At 45.9% G+C, this 19,232-nt stretch overlaps 2 protein-coding genes across 6 annotated transcripts in view; one reads left to right on the top strand and one right to left on the bottom strand.

Annotated features, from left to right (window-relative positions):
- Positions 1–16,233, bottom strand: part of CCDC47 (coiled-coil domain containing 47) — a 454,951-nt gene extending 438,718 nt beyond the window's left edge. The window contains exon 1 of the mRNA XM_069634111.1: positions 16,086–16,233. The gene's annotated coding sequence lies outside the window, so the exon portion shown is untranslated. The remainder of the gene's footprint in view (positions 1–16,085) is intronic.
- A 22-nt stretch (positions 16,234–16,255) lies between these two features.
- Positions 16,256–19,232, top strand: part of STRADA (STE20 related adaptor alpha) — a 546,126-nt gene continuing 543,149 nt past the window's right edge. For 2 of the 5 annotated variants that reach the window (XM_069634113.1, XM_069634115.1), the window contains exon 1: positions 16,447–16,584. The gene's annotated coding sequence lies outside the window, so the exon portion shown is untranslated. Of the gene's footprint in view, positions 16,585–19,232 lie in introns of all 5 variants that reach the window. The other 3 variants (XM_069634117.1, XM_069634118.1, XM_069634116.1) reach the window with 3 other exon arrangements.

Genomic DNA, 19,232 nt, shown 5'->3' on the forward strand with positions numbered 1-19,232 from the left:
ACGGAGCGGCCGTGTGTATTTCAGCCAAATGTACACTGCTCACGTCAGACCAGGGAATGCCAAGTGTACGAATTGTGTGAGAGTGACAAGGACTCGTAATACAACACAACCTGACGGCGGTTACAGAGCAAGACTCCTGGGTAGGCTGGTCAGTCCACTGGATGGCCCAGAGACACTTCCGAAGGCTTACATGCAGGAGATGGTGAAGATGCCGAGAATAGTTGTTTCCACTATTCCAAGGGTCGAAGTACCATTACAGGCCTTCTCGTTCGATCAGAGGTAGAAAGAGTTTCACAAAGCGACAGCAGTGCAGAGGAGCAGTCCTTCAGCGGGTCACCAGCGATTCCTCGGTTCAGCCTCGTGGTTGCAGGATACTGGGCTCCTGTATTCCTTTGTTCGTGAGAACTCAGGAGATCGTCATGGTAGTGGCGTTTCCAGCCTCCTCTTATCCACGGTTCCCTTTGCGCCAAAACGGAGGGGACCCAATAGGAGATCTGCTCACAAAACACTCACACCATACATGGACCCATCACGGACCACGGAGGTCCCAGGCATTCACACCAGCCTAGACTCTCTGGCACCCAGGACGTGTATTGGGACCAGACATCCCAGCCCACATCCTGGAGGCACATACAAGGCCTGTAGAAGCCCGCGAAAGCATCTGTGTTTCGCGGGAAAGCACATGCCTAAATAAGGAAGGCCCCGGGTCGGCTCGACCTGGGGAAGGTGAAGGGGGCAAGACGGTCAGCGGACAGGACAAAGCCTCATGGTCTGGCCATTTTGGGAGCCAGGCCACTATTTTGGGTTAAGCGCGAGAAACGCGCTTAAACGCCAAAAGGAGCTCAAAAACACAAAGAAACGATCACTGCCACCAGTTCTGTCCGTGATTCACTTGCACCGTTCGTTAACAATCCCAAGAGAGTATCTAGGGCCTGTAGAAAACTAGAGACCCAAGAGAGCGGTAACTTAGTTTACAGTGCCCTCTTGTGTCATGTTGCGCGAAAGCTGCAACATGATAAAGAAACTATGGAAAACAATGTTTCCCGGTACTGACTGTCTTAAGGGCATGTCAGTTTGCCCGTAAGAATGGAGCGAAAGCCCAGAGGAGTGCAGCAGAAGGCTGCACTTCTCTGGCAAAGTCTAGATCCCGGTGAAAACAACAGCAAAAAGTTTAGGTGTTACCACATGGAGGGAAAATTACCCACTATTAAGAAATCTTTCCTAACAGGTGGCAAGTGTAGTAGATGACGGCTTCAGCTGTAGCAGATGCTGCAGCTAGAAAACTGCCAATGCAACAGCACATGGAGTTGTCCCACGCTCTCCAGAGACCACCGCTACTCTGGCCACCACAACCTAAACAAAAAGAAGCAAAACGCCCTTTCCAAAATCGATATATTGGCTCCATAGTCATTGTGCCATGGCCAGTGCTCCACAAGAAAGGTACCAGTCCATTTCACTCCACAGAACGAGGCCTATACTCCCAAAGGAAAATTCAGCATTAGACAATTGATTATCTGGATCCTAAAGAACCCAATGGGGCTCGATAATTAAGAACTCCGGTTGATCAAATGTTAACAGTGTCAAATAAAGCAAAAAGGGATGGATAACAAAGCTTCCTGGCATTTCTGCAGTTATCCGGCTTCCATACTCTGTTGCCCAGCATTTTCTTGAGCTGAACCATTACTATTACCTGCAATGGTGGTTCCAGTTAATAGAGCATGCAGGAGAACTTTTACATTAATGAGAATAAGGGACCACTTTCTACAAATAAGACCTATGCTATATAGTGCTGCCTGATGGGCAGACAACTGATCTGATAAAAATGCTTCTTTTAATATAAAAGGGATTGCCAAGCTACACAAGAGATTTGGATTACAAAAAAGCCTTTTTCCCCCCTATGTTGTGCTTGCCAAAACAAAAAGGCAAATGAAATATGTATATATTTTTTTGTTTTATTATAGAGAACGAGTCCTAATTCCCAAAGGCATTCTTACATGTTTAAGTACAAGTGTGGGTTTTCAACATTTGCTAATGATTCATCTTTTGCTTTACTTGAATGTATAATATTCCAGGTGATTCAACTGCTGTCTAGAAAATTAAAAAAGGCACGAATGAATAGCCAGAGCTCAAAAGAAAGCCAGGTCATGTGTGTTCAGAAAGAAGTAAACCAATTGAATGTTGGTAATACAAATAAAAATGTGATGCAATAGCAGTAATTAACACTACACACCAGGGTTCGGAATTGCTGGGAGACATTGCCCTCCTGCTTCTAGCCTATGTGAGCTCCGTTACCTGACAGGAGCTAATTTTGACTGCTCGGGTCAACTAATACCATACAAACAAATTTAAATCGGTGCATTTACAAATCTGTATGAATGAGCTTTAGGATACTTATAGAAGACACAATGTGTTGCATATAATGGACAGAATGTTAAGTCTGCATAACATATTGGGAGTTCAATTTGCGACACACTTATCTAGCAGACAGATCTGGGACGGCGTAAGCCAAATATAAACAGTAAGGAGATAATGCTCTAATCAGCAGGTGACCCACAAACAGATTAACAATACAGTAGAGACCACTATAAACCCTGAGGTAGCGCCAAACAAAAACAAAGTTGTATACACTTTTTGGACATTACAACTGAGAAATAGCTACGCACGATTTGAAATTTGTTTACAGACCATTCTACCTCATTAGTCAGCCTACATGTTAGTTAGACAGGTGTCACTACAGCACTTTACATTGGGATTATTCTGATGTAATAGTAATAGCCATTATTGTTGGATTTAGATTGTGATTGTGTATATTGAATTGTGTGTAAATTGTGATAACCACGGATTAGTTTAATATTTATTAAAATGTGCTTTATTTATACATCGGTTTTCTACTGGTCGCCAGTTGTCTCCACTACATTGGAGATCTACACTATTCCTCCTTCTGCACTTTAGATTTTTTGCTCTGTGGATACTAGCTTATTCCTCATCTCATATGTTTTTAGTGACCATTGATTCGGGTTTCAGGGGATAGATCCAAACCATGGGTGCGGAAAGAGAGCAGTGGTGGGAAAGTCCCCTGTAGGATATCCTACGGCTCCATAGGCAAGAAAGACCCCAGAACACCTACCCACGTTTGATAGCATCTGTGGTATGCAACATTTAGGATCGATCGTTGAAGCAGGCACCCTTTCCTCACCCCCCTCTCCTTTACACCGCTCTTTGGGAACTCTCAGTTTTCGCCAGGGATAGTGTAGGGATCCTTTTGGCAATGGCACAAAGTGGGATTATAAGAAGCTGGGAGATATGGTGCAGGGGACGGTAATTCTTAAGTTAGATGAACGCAAATAACACTGGGTGCACAGGAGATAGAATGGTGTATGGTCAACAGAGAAACTGGATATTGAGTCGAAAAGAGCAGCAGGGAGGAATTGACCATGTTTGAAAAATTCAACACCATGCATTCTGGATTCAAGAAAATGATAAAATATTGCTGGAATCTGACCACTACACAATGGGCTTATATGAAGCAAGGTGAGGGCACATTGGGTATGAACATCCCAAAAGAAAATGCGAAAACACATGGTGAAATATTTCTAAACTGACGCGTTTTATACAGGTCAGAGAGACTTGGTAAAAATGTATGATGCGGTGGAACTACACCCCGGTTAAGTTGCATAATATATATGCTACGACCCCTCAATTGTGTTGGAGAGGGTGCTCGGGAAGAAGAGACTGGAAGCACATATGGTGGGAATGTTCGGTACTGGGCCCCTTCTGGGTGGACATTGAGTTCCGGATACAAGCAAGGGTTACGTTTGACACAGATCGGAGTGCCAGTGAGCAGATGTGTGGACTTTTTGACCATGGAATCAGTCTGCCTCCCAAGGCTCAGAAAAAGGATTTTATGATGCGGATAGCAGTGTGGCTGGCAATAGTGCAATGTTGCAAGCAGAGACAACCTCCAAAGGGCATAAACTGGCTCCAGAAGCTGTGGAGGATGCTTGCAATGGCGTGGGTAACATAGCATCAAGGGGAGAGGGGGGGGAGGGGGAAATAGTGTGAATTTCTGGGAGGACTGTTGTAACGGTCCTGGCATACCTGAAAGAGGACTATATTAAGCCTTGGTGCGCACACAACTTGCTTATATTGGACAGTATATACAGCGTTCTATCTAAAGACCGGGTTGAGAGATGGGAAATGGAAGGTCCTCCTGCCACAGGGATGTCCATGATCATAAGGGACGACCAATGGGGATAAAGTGGCCATGTGCAGCAGGGACCGGCTATGTGGTAAAGCTTTTCGAAATTGGGATTGGTTTGAAAGGGAAAGAAAAATGTGCTTGTGGTAATATGGTCATAGCGTTCTCTCTTCGCCTTCTGCAGGCTGCCATGGAAAGGGAAGAGGGTCTCTCTACGGAGCCCTGCCTTCGCTTCCCATGGTGGCCATCTTGGAAAAGGATTTCGGTGTAGGAATAAAAAAATATTAGCACCCCAGGTTCCTGCTTTGGCAACCTGGGGTGACAATGGCCTTCATCCCCCATTGCAGGGGCTGAAACTGGGGATAACGGTCCGCAGCCCTCGTTATCCGCCCTCACTTCAGCCGATGGACTGGCGGGCCGTTATCCCCCGTTCCAGGCACTGGAACAGGAGATGAACCCCACATTTTCATTAGCATAACACAAAAGGCTAATGGAAATGTTGGAAAATGTATCAAGTCTATCTGCCTCATCACAAGTTTGGTGGTAACCCTTAAATGCGGTGGGAACGCTATTACTGCCACATTAAAGGGTCTGGCAAATCAGGGTTTTGGCAGGATTTACCCCAGCTCGGAGCAAATTTGTCACAATTTAGCCAATTTTTGGCACTATTACCGCCAGCGGTAGTAGCACCGAAAAATTCCCCATTGGGCCGAATGGGTAATGGGGACTTACCCTGCCCCAATAGCCAGGGATACTTCCCAACTCGTGATGAGGCCCTTTGTATTTTACGGAGAAATATAAAGTAGTCTAAAATATATATTTTTTTTTACTGTGAAAGGTGGTTCTTAAAAAGGAACCTTTTATTTTGTTTTTTGATTCTTTTTTTTTTTTTGCAGGAGAGGTTGGAACGTAAAGTCGGGAGGGAAATGAGGGAAGAGGCACCAAGCACTAATATAGAGGGGCAGTTGGACAGGGGGAAAATGTTGCACATGTGTTACATTTAAGGTAGGTGGCAGGGTTTCTCTTGCTCCTTGATTAAAGCTTCAAAAGCACTTCGAACTTTCTCCCCCCTGCAGAGCACTGTATTGCAGTACATACAGATGGTTGTTGTCTTCCTCAACCAGCCTCTTTTATTGCTGGTTGAGGAAGAAGAGGTGGAGGAAGACAGCCTACTTGCTAAGACAGGAACAGCCTTTCTGAGAGCATTGCAGTGGTTGGATTGGATGTGGTGGTGCATGGAGGAGGTCCCGTTTGGATTGATCGGGCTGGCAAAGTATGGGGGCAGAACAAAACAACGTATTGAGATGGCTGGAGGCTTCGTCCCCTTGTTTAGACCATCGAAAGGGTTTGGTATCCTTCTTAAGAAGCGACGTGATGGGTAACGCCAACTGGGAGAATTTAGCAATTAACTTCCGATAGAAGTTCGCCAGACCGAGGAACCGCTGGAGGTCCTTCACCGACGACAGAGTGGGCCACTCGAGAATGGCAGACACTTTCTTGGGGTCCATCTGGATGCTTTGCTCAGATAAGAGGAATCCCAAATATGGGACAGTTTTTACTCCAAAGAGACACTTCTCCGGCTTAACCAGCAGATGATGGGCTCGCAGTCAGCGGAGAACATGCCGGAGGTGTTCTGTATGATCTTGGGGAGAGCGAGAGAAGACCAGTATGTCATCCAGATAGACAAATGGTATTCACAAACAGGACATCTGAAAATAAGCGGCCCATAAATAGCCGAAACACCACAGCAGCGTTGACAAGTCCAAATGGCATTACCCTGTATTCGAACAAGCCAAAATGAGTGCGGAACGCATTTTTCCATTCATCTTCACTTTTAATGCGCAGAAGGTGGTAGGCGCTTCGAAGGTCTAGTTTGGAAAATACAGACGCTCCCTGAACTGCCTCCAGGATGTCTGAAATGAGAGTCACTGGGTACATATCCCGCACTGTGACCTTATTAAGGCCCCTGTAGTCTATACAGGGTCTGAGCTCGGTGGAATCTTGCTTAGAGATGAAAAACAGTGGTGCTCCAGCAGGGGATCTGGTTGGTTGAATCAGTCCGTTAACCAGGTGAGTGTCTAAGTATGCCCTTAACACTTTCTTTTCAACCAAGGACAGGGCAAACATGCCTCCGAATGGGACCAGAACATTTGGAACTAGATCGATTGCACAATCCTCGGGACGATGAGGCAGAAGGACAAGGTTGGCCTTGTCAACAAACACTTCCCGGAATTCTCCGAGCTCCGGTGGTATACAGCACACCCCCCGGGATTCCTTAGGGTCAGCTGGCGTAATGGACACCATTTGCTTAAGAATGTTCCCAAGACAATTCTTTCTATAGTATGTCCAGTTGAAAGCCATGATGTTTCTTACCCAGTCGATGACCAGGTTAAGTTTTCGCAGCCAGGATATGCCGAGGATCACTGGGAAATGGGCAGCATGGATGATGTTGAATGTTAATTCCTCAGAGGGCTGCATGATCCCTACCGCAAGGGTCGCGGTAGAGTGTGTAATTGGTCCTGAAGTGAGTGGAGAGCCATCCACGCCCTCCACCTTCTGGTCTTCTTTGCGCAGCAAACAGCGTAGGCCTACTTTCTCTGACCAAATGGTGTCCATGAAGTTACCAGCGGCTCCACAGTCAATTAGTGCCATCCTGTCGATGACTTGCCCTTGCTCTGCTATCTGTATGGCGATGACCATGAGACAGGAGTCCTCAATGCCGCTTTTGAGTGCCAAGGTGAGCCTAACATAGGGACTGCTGGACACACCTTAGACGCCTATCCCCATCAGGTCTGAGGTCGGTCGTTTCCCGAACGTCTTGGGGGTACCTCTGGGCAGTTACGGAGCAAGTGGCGGTCTGAACCGCAGTACATACTGAGGGAGGATTAGTTTTTCTTCAGGCGTCAAGGGTGTTCGGGTTGAACCAACTTGCATGGGTTCATCCTGGGTAGCTCTTGAAGCAGGTTGAGGAGGGACCATCGTTGAAGGATAAGTAACCAATGTCTTGCATTTCCTTTTCTCAGTCCTGCGTTCCACGAGTCTGTATTCGATCTGTAGGACTGTCGAAATTAAGTCAGAAAAGGTAGCTGGTCGGGGTGAGTGGGCTAACTCATCTTTTATTTCCTCCCTAAGCCCCCTACGAAAAATTGAAAACTGGGCTTGGTCAAGCCAACAAGCTTCAGCAGCAAGTCGTTGGATGGTGGTGATGTAGGAGAGCAAATCACTAGATCCTTGCTGGATGTCCAACAATTCTTCACAGGCAACAAACGTGGTTTCCGGGCGTTGAAATGATTGCTTGAGCAAGGTGAGGAAGCCATTGTAGAATTGAAGCACCGGATTACTGTTTGTTACCAAAGGGGTGGACCATGCCAAAGCATTGCCTGTCATGTTGGAGGGCAGGAAGCCAACATTGGAATGATCCGTAGAATTGGTACAAGGACGGGAAGCAAAATGGACCATGCAAGTCTCTCCAAACTCTTTCAGACGGTCGGGGGATCCGTCGAACTTGCCTGAAGGTAAAGCCATCGGGTGGGGTAGGTCGACAGTGTGAGGATCACAGTTGGTCACTAGCTGTCTCAAGACCGCATTTTCAGCCTTAATGTTTTGCAGTTCCAAGGTCAAGCCCTGAACAGCCCCCACCAGCTCCTGGAACTGTTCTGCTGTTGCCAGTGGAGTTATTGGGCGTTGCAAACTGTCACCTATGGACTCTTCCTCCTTGTACTCTGCCAAGGCCCTCTCCTCCTCACCTGAGGTATCCGTGTCCAGATGTCTTCCCTTCTTCCAAAGGGACCATTTTTTAAAAAAATGTAAATAGGGCCTGCCACGAAAGGAAGCCACTGTGACCGTCTGTGAGGGGGGGGGTGGGTGAATGGTATGGGTGCCCCGCTTCCGGGACAACCCAAGCAGGGGAAAAAGCCTGATGGTGCAACAAAAAAAAACCCTACAAGAGCGCTGTTGTCCAGGAGTGCAGTGGTTCAGAGCAAGCAAGCGAAATGGCTCTGAGGAGCCAGCAGTAGAGGGTACCAAACAGCAAGAGAAAGAAGACCAAGAAGGAAAATAGATGAAGGCAAGAGGAGGAAGCCAGCAGACCCAGGGGACTGGGCAGCCAATGATCAGAAGAAGGTAGCGAATACTGGAGCAAACACGGACAGAAGCGAGACAGAGAAAGAGGGAGGTGAGGACAAGCGAGAGACAGCGATAGACTGTGCGTGTCACGGAGGAGGAGGAAATAACACAAGCGGCTTACCCAAATTCAAGCCTACCCGTGAAGGTTGCAAAGCGCCGGCCGCCGGGAGAACAGACTTGAAGTACCTCCCGGCGGCAGACATGTTGGGAAACACTAGACCGCGCGTGACGCAAGCAGACCAAACGTGGAGGGACACTCAATGGCGGACCACGCGCCAGCAGTCCCACAAGCGCCATCGCCACAGGCTTTGTAATTTGATTGTACCGAGATGTAGCTTTCCATTTGATATAGATGAAGGGGTCTTTTAGCACCTTGAAGTAATGAGATTTGCAGGTGGGCCTTACATTTTCTATAAATACATAAATATTCACTGCGCCTGTGCAAGTGGCTTAATTGGTATGTGAAGAATGGACTTGACCATAGGCGGTGGAGTGTCCGTGCAGGGTGGTTAGTGGAGGGCCCAGTGGACAGCTCGGAGCACTCATCCAGTGTAGCCACAGGGACAACACAAAAGGGGTGTAGTGCCCCTTAGGCAATGTCTCAAATATTGTGCCATTTGGGGTAAGGTACTTGAAAGAGTTGGCATCTCTAGCAGCGGACAGCGGCTGATCCTAGAAGAGAGTAGGGTAACACAGAAGAGTGGAAGACACAGCAGGGTTCGAAATTAAGATTGGAAAAGCGGAAGCTAAAAGAAGCTCCTGTATATCGTGCATTAACCAGGAGCTACCACTGGGGAAATGAGGAGCAATAGTCCATAATATCCTGCAAATCTAATTTTAACATGAGATGCAAAAATATCTTTATTTATCCATTATTTATTACCCTTTAAGTTTTAAATGGTCGTAGTGACGTTAGGAGTAGGTATTCCATAGAAGGCAGAGTCCTGGTAGGGTCCTTAAGAGCACCTCAGGGTGCCAAGAGGTCATGGTACAGTACCTAGGAGCCAGTCAAAATCATGTTGTTCGTCATATAGAAAAGAACACAGTGATGCACTAATTGCATTGGGACATCTATGGACAACAATCACATTGGCAACCCAAGGAGCAAGACCTTGGAGTAGGAAACATACAGAGGACAATTTGGGGAGAAAATCACAGCAGACAGAATCACAAAGGGGCATCTAGAAACAAGTATGAGCTTGAAAATAGAATGTTAACCAGGTTAGCGAGGGGCGTAAACAATCAAGTCACATGTAGGAAAGCATAACATAGCCTAGTGAGGAATGATAACAGGTATAACCAGGCATTACAAACAATTAGAAGTGATGGCAAAGCATCCAAAGGCCTAACATGGCAAAGCAGTCTTATGTCCTCCCCACACTCCTACCACAGGCCTCGGCAGACAGCTGCCATTTGACTTTATTTCTTTGCCCTATCAATAGGCCTCTCCGTCTCTCAAATAGACGGATTGTGTACTGTGTGCAAGGATTATCAGGAATGTGCATATTAGGAAATGGGTAGTCTGGGGACTCCACTTATTAACATAAGCAAAGTGCTATGGGTGGCGCAAACTAACTCCGGGAATGGGCTTCCTGAAATATGGAATCCTCAGGCCATCGGTTCACCTCGTTACATATTTTGGTTGGCAGGCTGAGTGCTATCTGAAACCTCTATAACCACCTGCGGTGCTGCGCACAGTGGGCTCTGATGTGTCTTTTGCCAGTCAGGTAATCTGCAGTATCCGTCAGTGAATAGTAGCAGAGGCCAGAATCCCAGGTTGCTTCTCCGAGAAGTCTATAGCAGTTTCTCCAAAAGACCCCAAGCCCATCTCCCAGAGCATACAGCAATAAGCCAAACAGGTATCTCGAAACCTTTTCTGTCCACTCACCTGGTTTTGAGGCAGGTCCATCATTTCTGCTTCAGAGCTATGCTGAAACCTTGCATGGGGAACTTAATGAGCTGGCAAGATTAAAAAGGTGGGAGTGTGGAGTCCGCAAAGGGATTCTGTAGTCCCTTACTAAGCGCTGATATCTAGAAGTTCTCATTGCAAAGTTCTGCACAAAAGCCAAATAATGGGCTGTGGCAAAAGCATTAAGGCAGAGGTTTCCATTGTAAAGGAGAGAAAGATGCGTTAGCCCAACAGTAAGGAATGTGACGGTTGCCTGCATCCAGTGTCAGGTGGTAGCGGAGTCTGCAACCGGTGGGTCTTTAATGTGTGCCACGGATCAGGGTGCACGGTCCTCTTAGCTTACGGTCTCACAGCACTCAAAAACAGCATGGATTAGGTATGAAGTATTTATCCAATGTCAAGAGGCTTTCTGGCCAGAGATAAGATGAGGCCTTCATTATCGTCTGCAAAAAGTATCAACTCTCCCCACATGGGGTATCATAGGGTTAGGAATAAGCCGAGTCCCCCGGAGCCATGTTACTACAAAAGTAAGGAAGAAGGGCATAGCTCTCTGCAAGAAGATGGTGCCCTGTCTATTTTGTATCTAAATATGTAAAATTTCACACAATTTCTAGCAAGAGTATCAGAAATGTATTTGGATAGTTTGGAAACCAGCTCTAAAAGCGATTAAACACAGGTTTCGACAATGAGGTTCTTCTAATTGCTGTCACCACAACTTCAAAACACATTCAAGAGCCAGGCTGTGCTGCCACATGATCTCAAGATACCAAACATGCCACCGCACATACCCACGCCGGGACTCAATGCCACCAAAAACACGTTATGTAGTGCACACTTTCTACTGATCAGCGCACATCTGCACTGCGTTAACGGGTTACTTGATCTCTCTTTAAAAAGCCTTCATCTATTAACTTCCAACTGGCAAGAGGTGTTGAAAAGGGCAGACATTGTACTATGCAAGTCAATATAATGTGTACAATTATTCTGTGATAAAGCATTCTACTTTTGCATCCCTAAATAAGTATCACTCACCATGCGATATTATTTGGACAATCTGACTTGCAACTGGCCAGGTGCAGCAGTTTTGAAGGAAAGGATTGTTCAAACATTTCTCTGCATATTCAACACCTCAATTGTGTACTCAAGGGACATTTAAAAGTAGTTATTTAGATGCTGCAACATACATTGCAAAGAAACAAACTTCTTCGAATTTAAACTGTTTGTGTAGGACAAAAGAAAAATCACTGGTCGGCAAGGAAAAAGAAGGTTCTTCACATATTTTCATTCATTGATAGAACTTAATCTAGAACATCGCAACATACATACAATGTTTAATAAAATACATGTTAATAGGTAGCTAGTGATGTCCTAAGTGCCAGGGGTGCATACTTTAGCCCTGAATTTACCCTGGGAAATCGTTGTAAGCTCTACCAACTTCCGAGGTGTAGTGTTATTGCAACCTCAACATTGGAAACCTTTTAAACCCTGTTACGTTCTGTGGACGAATATGTTCATCCTATTTGCATAGACATCCATAATAGCCCAGGAGATAAATCTTACAGTTATTACAAGGTCTTTATTATTTGGTTTGCAAAGAGCAAGAGTTGGATGGCGCAGAGACAAGTAGCTTCCTGAGGATTGTTATATCAGAGGAACTAAAGGGTTTGGAACTGGTGGGAGGGCTACAATGTATGTGGGCCTCTTACAGACATGGTACTAATGAAACCAATTTGTTTTAAATCCGACTGATTAACAGGAGTAAACTTGCTTTGACTAAATTTGCTTTTGACGAAAATCACACACAAGTGACTAATATTTTAGTGAGTTTGTAGGATTTCAAGCCAAAATATTAAGACAGTTATTTGACCTAAAAAAAGACAACAGCCCATGTCCCTCTTGGTTCAAACTAGCTGATTCTTAAACCAGAATTGTTGAAGGCAGATCATAAACTGTCCCTTCCATAAAACAACAATACAAGAATCAGGATATTTGTCAAGGGATTAACAGTGGTAGCATGCAAAGATTACTACCATGTTGACAGGAGTGCGTCCTGCCCTTCAAGGGAGGTTTGCTATCATCTACAAAGATTGTTTTGTGTATTCGCTCTTCCCTTGATTTTAATGTCGCAATGGAAGCTCTTCAGGCAACGCGTGACAATTTCGCCATTGTTTAACATACATCTGCTAGTTGTCTATCACCCGACTCCTAACAATGGCTCATTTGACAAATTGTTTGCTCCTTACATTACCGACCTTGCTCTAGCTTGCACCAACCTTTGTGTGGTCAGTGATTTCAATGTCTGGCCCGATTCTCCAGACGCAGCCTCTCTTCTTACATGTATGCAGGAGGACCTACGCACGCTAAAGGCCATACTCTGGACCTTATATCTGCTCCTCCTCGGCACTGCTGCTGACTTGATCCGACCATTTCTTTTATAACTTTTGAATTTTGTCTACCAATTCCATGTAATCGAACTCATGTTAAATCCCTGCAAATGTGCTGCAAGTCTGTTGACCCTCAAGTCTTAGCTGTCTCTAATAAAGCTAACTTCTTGGATCTACTTGCTCCTCCTCCTCCTCCTCTCCTATGCAAAGTCTCATCACAGTTTTCTCAATGGCAGCTGACCCTTTAGCCATGCTTAAATCAGTACGCAAACTCCCTTGTCAGTCTGCCTTTTAGTTTACACCTGCCCTTTCTGTACTTCATCTACAGGTACATCAGGCTGAGCGAAAGTGGTGGATAAGTTATAATTGGAATCTGTTAGTTAAATAGAAAGAGGCATGACTTTTCTGACATAAGGACATAAGTCAAAGTATGAAAATATTTAGACAGAGATAATATCTCTGGGGTTGATTGGCCGGTCATTCTCTCAGTATCTTTTCCGTCACCTCCTGTCTGTGACCAGGCTCACTCTTCTCTTTGCCCTTTCTTACCTATGGATTGCACAAAAACTGTACACACAATCCTGAAAATCAGCCTTCCCCTTAGATGCTATTGCTTTATAGGTTTTGAAATCCATCACGTGCCACACTGTGGAGTTCATTACTGATGCGGTCAACTTCTCTCCTTCTTCCAGTCAGATTCAATATATACTTTTACCCACATGCACTCAAAGTTACTGTGCCATCTCCCTGCTGTCATTTCTCATGAAACAGCTCGAGGCATGGGTTACCCCGCAGCTGAGGTCATTTATTGAATGTGGCAATATTCTAGACCCATTTCAGATGGGTTTCTTCCCTTTAACAGGCACTAAATCTGCGTTAATCTCAGTGATTGATAATCTCACCACGATTTGAAACCAAGGTGGATGGGCGGGACTTAGTCTTTTGGATTTATCTGCTGCATTTGACACTATTGACCATGCCACCCTTCTGGCCGGATGGGAAGGAGCGGGTATTGAAGGTACTGCATTAGACTGGTTTTGAGTCTATTTTAGACTTGCGCACCCAGTCGGTGTCTCTGACCTTTTAAATCTGCACCATCTGCCATTAGACGCGGGGCACCACAGGGATCAGCATTGTCCCCACTGCCTTTTAATACTTATGTTAACCATTAGCTAGTTTTATCCATTCTTATGGATTCCACTTCTACTGTTAAGCGTATGATTCCCGAATGCTTCTGACGCTCGATCTCGAGCGTAAGGGCTCAGCAAAACGCATCAGAGCCTGTCCTGAAGCAATGGTTAACTAGATGAACTGGCTCAAGCTTAATGCCAACAAGACTGGAGGTATTGATTGTAGGTCCTCCACAGTCTGCCTGGTTTTGGACTTCTGGCCGTCTTCTTTAGGTCCCTTGCCTACTCCGGTGCAAGTGGTTAAGAACCTAGGTGTTAAGATAATGGCATCACTTGTACCCGATCGGTGCGGTTTGTAGTTGCAACTTTTTCAAACTTAGTTGAAAAGGTGCTAAATTTCATTCCTGCAGGTACCACACTCCGGTAATTGCTGCAACTATCAATGGCATCCTTGATTATTGCAATGCCGTGCTGCTGGACCAACCTTCCCTTCAGCTGAACCGCCTTCCGGTTCTGCAAAATGCTGGTGTCAGATTGGCCTCTGGAATTCCTTTTCCTAAGCACATTTATCCTGTTAGTAGGAATCTGCACTGGCTTTCTGTTTGTGCACGTATTCAAGTCAAAGTACTCTGCCTGATCCATCAAGCTTTTAATCATAGCAGCAGCCTCTCTGTTCAGGAGAAAGTCAGACCATATATTCCTTCTCGTTCACTACGATAAGCATGCTTTGACGGTTGAGTATTATCAACTAAACTTTGGAACCTTCTCTCAGATAATCTCTCTGATCTCAATATCAGCCACGCTCTATTCCTTTCTTTTTGCTTAATCGACCACCTCTATCAGTTCTGTTGGTTTTGCATCCCTTTAGAGTCATGATACTTCTGGTACAAGTTTCAGCGCTTTACAAACGGGAAATAGATAGTGCCGAACAAGCACTGGAAAAGGCAACCGTTTTGGAGTTGCTAAAGGAAACTCCATCAGGCGCACCACCTTCTCTCGGATCCCAAACTGACACCAGACAGACAGAAAGCATTGCTGAAGCACCACCATGATACAAGAGTGCAGCATCCCTGCACTTGACCAACACCACTCGGCTCCCTGGCTTTCAGCATACACTGTTTCATGAAAAATACCATTAATCTCCAACAAGAGCTGTAGTGCCCTCGATTTTGTACTACAGGCTCACACAGGAACATCAAAAATGTAAGGGGTACTGATCAGCTTGTCTATGAAGCTGAAGAAAGCGTATACATCTGCCAATGGACTGTCCTCCCCTCCTGTACACATTATATACCAATATTGTACCTCACTATCTGGCTCGACCGCACCAACGAGCCAGAACCAAAAAACTACTAGCCATGGAATTCAAGGGCACGAAAGTCATCCGCCGTATACGTAGTTTATACAAATAATACAGTTAGAGGCATTTAACAGTACTCCCCATTCTAGGGCTCAGCCCCAGAGAGGTAGTCTGACGAAAGTCTTCGGAGTGGTCAATTAGTTTGCAAGCAGGGCCCACGCCCGGCTCTACCTTAAGACTAATGAACTATGTCAGATCAACTCAGGATCAGGGAAAGAATTGGGCCGGAACAAGACAGAGCTGTGTTCAACCACTGTTCCACGTAGTCCAGTGGCCCAATGTCAGTCAGGCAGTTCCTACTATCCCCATTGATTACCGTATAGGGAGCAGTTACAGGGTGATCAATGGGGATAATAGGAACTGACTGAGCTCTCAGCAGGTCGCCCTCTTCCCATTGAAAATAACCTGCCCATAGTACCCTGTGAGCCTACGCGTTAAGAACTAAGCGAACTGATCTCCACAATGTCCATAAGAAACCTCATCTTGACGTGCGAGTAACCCGCTTTCTTTGACATCTCACCAAGTGACGTCCGCAACTGCGTGGGTCGTCAGCTTTTTGTTGGTTTAAATCTCAAGCCCACGGTTATTGCATTGCTCCCGAATCATGTGTCGTGACAACCCCGCTCCAGCACATTAAGTCTCGCTTTGATTCCCACATTGGGGCGGTTTACACAGCCAAAGCCCGAGAGTTATAAGCAGAATCAAGATTGCCGTGCCCTCCCAGTTAAGTCCTGTCTTAATTATTGTCGATTACTCTGCGAACCACCCTCAGTGAAGTTAATCGGAGTAGCCTGCCCACTACAACACAACCCCACCTCCTGAACAGCATGCGAGGCTATTATTAGACTTATCTTGTTCACGTTAACTCACTAGTTGTCTATGCCCCCTTTCTCCCCTCACTGGTGTCCTATCAATCCACCAATATCTTTTGTCACTGCCACCCATGCCTTGGGGTTACCTCAAGACCTTTAGAACATACCTTGACTTGTCACCCAATAACTTGGCCCAACACCGTACTCTGACCCCGACCTCTCTCCAGAGTAATCGACCTCTCTCCACCGTAATGCCTAATTCCCATCCGAGAAACGGACCTTAGCAACGCCCCATCCCCTACCTCTTCATCATGTGGGTTGCACGTTCGGCCGTGTCTGTGAAATCACGTGCCCCCGGAAGTGCGCCTCGTCAATGCGTGGCCTTTACAAAACGTTGGAAGAGCAAGCAGGCCGGTGTTATGTAATTTATGGTATCCCGTACTCTTCCGATTTCCCCTTGGTCTTCGGCTGTTCTCGTAGCGGAACGCCGCCCCTAGGTAGAAACAGACTGAAGCAGTTGCAAACCGAGCCGCGTGAGCTGTGGTCCTTCATTTAGCAGGCGTGGTCAGTTTCTTGGATGGGAACTGGACATTAACTACCATTCCACCTCTATTCGGCAAATCGATTGTTGTTTACGGCTGCGTTGGGCGACTAAAACAAGTCCAGGTGCGGTACTTTAATTGTAATTGGTATGTGCCCACTGCCCAAATGTTTTTGTTGTATGTGTCTGATTTCAATGGATCACAGGGGAGGGTTTCGGGGCGGGGTGGATTATTTCTCTGCTGGGACTGGAAGAATGTTAAATGTTCGCTTGAAGCGATCAACGACTACAAGTCTCAGACTGTATAATGGACTATTCGGCAACCGAAACACTGTCAAGCGGCGTCTTTGCCCTTGCAGTATTGTGCCTGGATGTGAAAATGCACCTATTTGGGAGTATGACCCTCGTTTTGCTTTCAAATTTCATTTGCGTTGTATATTTAGATTATTCAAAACATCGGCTCAAGTGTATTTTGACTGAAAATACGTTTCAACTGCATTGAAATGCAAAGCTGCCCTCATTATCTAAGCTTTGAAAAGTAGTCTTTTTATATGCACATCCACAACTATTTAAGGAGTGCTTACAGTGCATTGTTCACTGATCTAGGGTACATTTCTGTCAATACTGTAATTGCTTATGCAAGGACGTCTGTATTTAGTTATTCCATCAAGTATTCCTTCATGTTGATTTTATGAACTGAAACCTACATGGTGCAAAGTAAACGTTTCTCGTGGCTGACTCGGTAGGAGTGGGTCTTTCCCCTCTCTGAGTTCAGCTATTCTCTAAATGTTTACCTTTTTGGCTTTCTTCTATCTCCGCTGCCCAAACCAATATGTATCTACAAACTTAAAACAAACATTTTTATTGTTGGTGTTAGTGACTGAACATGGTTACGTTTGTGGATGATGAGCGGGCGAATTTGGCTCTGTGTGAATAAGGGTGGGTTGACAATGTGGCTCATGTTTGTCTATATGAGTGGGTGAACGTGGATGGATGACTAAGTGAATACGGGTGATGGACAGTGAGTAAATCTGATTTGAATGAGTAGGTACATATGGTTGTCTGGATGGATGAGTGGATGAAAATGGTTGAGTCAGCGGGCACATGTGAATGCATGGACGAGTTGTTAGGCAGAAACCTGTGCAGTTCCCTCTGGGACCACTGCAAAAGATTTAGGACTACAGGTGTTTGGCAGTAAACCCACTTGGTAGCAGTCTGTACCACACAGATTCACTTGGTAGCTGTGGCTGAGCAGTCAGACTTCCCTCAAGAATAGTTAGGCAGTGTACAGCGTATTCACAATAGGTCAAAAGAACACAGTAGAACAAGTAAACGCTGACCAGGGCTTGGTGTAAAAGAGATATAATTATTTATTTAAAACCATATCTAGAAAAACACACAGGCACTAATAGTAAGCAATCCAAAAACACGGTCACTAAAAGATATACACTCCCTTTAAAGAATATTAAACAAGTCTTAAGTAAAACCCCATTTATTTTCAGACAGCGGTGAGAGCTTAACGTAGATGGCACTCTAATAATTCGTTTTTAAAAGGGAGAGAAAAGCAGAGAATAAATTGAAACCGATCCCAACACTTTTTCACAAACACAACAAGAGAGGAAGGCAGAGTAACACCGTGAGTTTAGAGTCAGTAGGCTGGATCCGCTTTAAGAGGATCAAAACGAAATGTTTCCAAGGTCACAAGGTTGCAGTGCACAAAAGTCTTGTAACGGTTCAAAAAGGAGTTGGACCAAAGAAAGGGACCAGTTGGAGGGTCAAGGCGGCCAGCCCAGTCCAGAAGGTTAAGGGGTTATTATTACCTTGTAGCAATCTTTAGAAAGGGAGGCCTGGCGGACACGGTACCTTAAAGTGGTGAGAATACTCCAGCGGGGGCAGTTGATCCTGGCAGCGGATGCAAGTCGGTGCTTCGTCCGGGGGAAGGGAGGATCTCGTCGGGGAGGAAGACGGGAGTCCGTTGCACTGCCAGGGAAGAAACCAGCCGCAGAGTTTCTCAGGTAAAAGGAGCAGTCCTGTCATTCGCGGTCCAGTGGTAAGTGGCTATCCGGTTGCCGGGGTGCTTGGCACGGGCAATTCGACCACAAGCCGGTCTGGGGTGCGAAGAGAAGAAGGTAAACTGGTTGTGCCCACCAGTCAGGGGAAGAAGCCTCTCCAGCCGGGAGATATTCTCTGTCGTCAGGAAGTGGTGAGTCGGTTCCGCAGGGCTCCACCGGTGGTGTCGTCGTGGTAGGTCGGCTCAGCTTCTCCCTCGTCAGATTCTCAGGTCCTGTGGCGACTTCTGAAGTTCCAGTCCCCAAAGCCCTGCTTTTATGCAGCATACCCCCATTCACTCAGCCTAGCTGTCAATCAAACATGCTCCACTTGGGCCAATCACACAAGAGTGCGACTTGAGTTCCCAAGGTAACTCAGTCCAGGGTGCTAAACCCCCCCCCCCCCCCCCACACCCCCTGTGGTACCCAGACAGAGTGGCACCACTTTTGGAGGCTTCTGTGGAGAAGCCCGCCAAAAAGTGGAACAAAGGGCTCGACTTGGGTTGGAGTCACAGAAGAGAACACAAACGCCATTTTAGAATCGAGTCCTGGCAAAAAATACCAACCAGCGAATTAATATTAAATAAATAAACCGGCAGTATGTTTGAGGCTATGAGAATTAAATAATTAAAGTTGGTAGCCTCGAAAAATGGGAAAATCCCATAGGGAAATATTCGCGGTCAAATATAAAAAGTAGTATCCACCAGCTAAAACTCGATCAGGGG

This window comes from Ambystoma mexicanum, chromosome 13 (genome assembly GCF_040938575.1).
Source record: "Ambystoma mexicanum isolate Mex_15411 chromosome 13, UKY_AmexF1_1, whole genome shotgun sequence".
NCBI classification, from domain to species: Eukaryota; Metazoa; Chordata; class Amphibia; order Caudata; family Ambystomatidae; genus Ambystoma; species Ambystoma mexicanum.